We start from the raw sequence: 3,491 nt of genomic DNA, 5'->3' as shown, positions 1-3,491 counted from the left end.
GCTATGGCAACCGTCGGTAGACAGGAAGTTGACTAACCGAAACCTCTTTTTGTCTTTCTACTAATTAATTAATTTTAAACAAACTCCCAATGTAATATGTAGGTAATTAATTACATGTAAATGTAATGTAATTCATTTATTAATTACATTTTACGCCCAGAGTGGGTCATGAAAGTTTTTGGTAAAATCACGCTTAAGTACATTTTTATATATGTGTGATATTAAGACAGGCTGTACTTTTCTTTATGATTTTAAGTATATTTACTGGAAATTGAAATTTGTCAATTGATCTTATTATATATATATATATATATATATATATATATATATATATATATAGAGAGAGAGAGAGAGAGAGAGAGAGAGAGAGAGAGAGAGATATGATAATTTTACCTATGTGTTGATACATTTAGACTATTAATTTAAAATACACAGATGAAAAGCTAGATCAGCAATCTTATAATCTTTAATACATAAAAAAATAAGCCTTTCTAATGTGGCCAATTGGGTCAAAATTACTCAACAGAGATGTAAAAAAAAACCAACTCACTTGCTGCCAGGAGCGGCACAAGTATTTATTAGGTAAGGGGTAATATTAGCTTGGTTCAATAACTTTTTCACACAAGGTCAGGTATGTTTGGATAGCTTTCTTTCCATTAATAAATAAAATAATAATTTAAAAACTTTGCTTTCTATAGGGATCATTGTGTTATTTTTTCTCTTTTTGAGCAGAAACATTTAAGTAGACAAACAAGCTAAAATAGAAGAAATGTGTAAGAGGACCAATAACTTTTACTTTGAACAACCAATTGTCAGGATCTGTGTTTTTCTATGTTTATTTTGAGTTTCTGTGTCCTTGAGTCTCTTCGTTGTCCTGTCCTCCCCTTGATTGTTCCCAGGTGTGTCTCGTCTCTGTGATTACCCTCCCGTGTATTTAACTCCACCTGTGTTCTTTGTTCCTCGTCGGGTCCTCGTCAATTTTGCGTCAATGTCAAGTCTGTTCGTCGTCAGTGTTTCCCTGTGCCTGCTGCTCGTTGTTGGACTTATTTATTATTAAAATCTTCATCATTCATCTAACCTGGTTCCCGCTGCGTCTGCCTCACCACCTCAACACCGCACTTCATGACAGAAGGACCCGACCAAACCGAACGGTGAGGCTCGCCTTAAAATGGACCCAGCTGGAGCGAGGTTGCCTCCTAGAGGGCAGAGCGGCCCGTGGCGGAGGTCCGGCAGGGAGGACAGGGAGCTGGCGGAGGCTCTCGCCGACTTGCAGCGGGAGCTTTTCCGGGGGACGAGACTGGTGTTGGCACCCCCCGGATACGGCCCCCGTCGATTCCTCCGTCCGGGAGGTCAGCGACGTGAGCCGCCGGCAGATCCGGCCCCTCGTCACTTTCCTGAACCGCCACCTCCGCGACCAGCTCACAGGCGGCGACGTGAGCCGCCGGCAGATCCGGCCCCTCGTCGCCTTCCGGAGCCGCCACCTCCACGGTCAGCCCGGAGACAGCGACGTGAGCCGCCGGCAGACCCGGCCCCTCGTCGCTTTCCGGAGCCGCCACCTCCACGGTCAGCCCGGAGACAGCGACGTGAGCCGCCGGCAGACCCGGCCCCTCGTCGCTTTCCGGAGCCGCCACCTCCACGGTCAGCCCGGAGACAGCGACGTGAGCCGCCGGTGGACCCGGCCCCTCGTCGCCTTCCGGAGCTGTCACCCCCGCAGCCGGTTCCAAGGCTTCGCTGCGGCTCGCCCCCGCGGCCGGTTCCAAGGCTTCGCTGCGGCTCGCCCCCGCGGCCGGTTCCAAGGCTTCGCTGCGGCTCGCCCCCGCGGCCGGTTCCAAGGCTTCGCTGCGGCTCGCCCCCGCGGCCGGTTCCAAGGCTTCGCTGCGGCTCGCCTCCGCGGCCGGTTCCAAGGCTTCGCTGCGGCTCGCCTCCGCGGCCGGTTCCAAGGCTTCGCTGCGGCTCGCCTCCGCGGCCGGTTCCAAGGCTTCGCTGCGGCTCGCCTACGCGGCCGGTTCCAAGGCTTCGCTCCGGCGCACCCGAGGCCGAGTCAGCCGGCGTTCCAGCCGGAACACCCGAAGCCGAGTCAGCCGGCGTTCCAGCCGGCGCACCCGAGGCCGAGTCAGCCGGCGTTCCAGCCGGCGTTCCTTCCGAGACTCCCAGTGTTCCTTCCGAGACTCCCAGTGTTCCTTCCGAGACCCAGACCCCCAGCGTTCCTTCCCAGACTCCCAGCGTTCCTTCCCAGACTCCCTGCGTTCCGACTCAGACTCCCTGCGTTCCTCCAGAGACTCCCTGCGTTCCGACTCTGACTCCCTGCGTTCCGACTCTGACTCCCTGCGTTCCTCCAGAGACTCCCTGCGTTCCGACTCTGACTCCCTGCGTTCCTCCAGAGACTCCCTGCGTTCCTCCAGAGACTCCCTGCGTTCCGACCCTGACCTTCTGCGTTCCACCCGAGACCCTGACCTTCTGCGTTCCACCCGAGACCGAGACCCCCAGTGTTCCTCCTGAGACCGAGACCCCCAGTGTTCCTCCTGAGACCCTGACCCTCTGTGTTCCTTCCGAGACACCGACTCCCGAGACCCTCTACGTTCCCTCCGAGACACCGACTCCCGAGACCCTCTACGTTCCTTCCGAGACCCCGACGACCAAGACCCCCTGCGTTCCTCATAAGACTCCCAGTGTTCCGACTCAGACTCCCGGCGTTCCCACTGAGACCCCCTGTGCTCCACCAGAGACCCTGCCTCGGGGGGCTCGTCATCGCCGTCTGAGGGCGGCCCCCGGGACTCCCCATTGCCACCTCCTGCGCCGCGGACGGCCGCCGGACCGCCTCCGTGGTTCCCGCCTCCAGCGCCGCGGACGGCCGCCGGACCGCCTCCGTGGTTCCCGCCTCCAGCGCCGCGGACGGCCGCCGGACCGCCTCCGTGGTTCCCGCCTCCTTTGCCTCCGCCCACCCTGTGGGTAGTTTTTTGTTTCTTTTTGGACTCTTGGCCCTTCCCGTGTTTCCGCCCACAATGGTGGGTTGTTTTTTGTTATTTTGGACTCTGGCCCCCCGTCCGGCGCCCCTCCGCCCACCCTTGTTGTGTTTTTGTTTTGTGGGCGTCTGGTAGCCGCCCTTGAGGGGGGGGTACTGTCAGGATCTGTGTTTTTCTATGTTTATTTTGAGTTTCTGTGTCCTTGAGTCTCTTCGTTGTCCTGTCCTCCCCTTGATTGTTCCCAGGTGTGTCTCGTCTCTGTGATTACCCTCCCGTGTATTTAACTCCACCTGTGTTCTTTGTTCCTCGTCGGGTCCTCGTCAATTTTGCGTCAATGTCTAGTCTGTTCGTCGTCAGTGTTTCCCTGTGCCTGCTGCTCGTTGTTGGACTTGTTTATTATTAAAATCTTCATCATTCATCTAACCTGGTTCCCGCTGCGTCTGCCTCACCACCTCAACACCGCACTTCATGACACCAATGGGAAAGCAATTTTTAAAATCTGAGCTCATGGCAAAACTTTACGCAGAT

Source organism: Xiphophorus hellerii, chromosome 11 (assembly GCF_003331165.1).
Source record: "Xiphophorus hellerii strain 12219 chromosome 11, Xiphophorus_hellerii-4.1, whole genome shotgun sequence".
Classification (NCBI taxonomy): Eukaryota; Metazoa; Chordata; class Actinopteri; order Cyprinodontiformes; family Poeciliidae; genus Xiphophorus; species Xiphophorus hellerii.
This window is presented reverse-complemented; position numbering follows the sequence as displayed.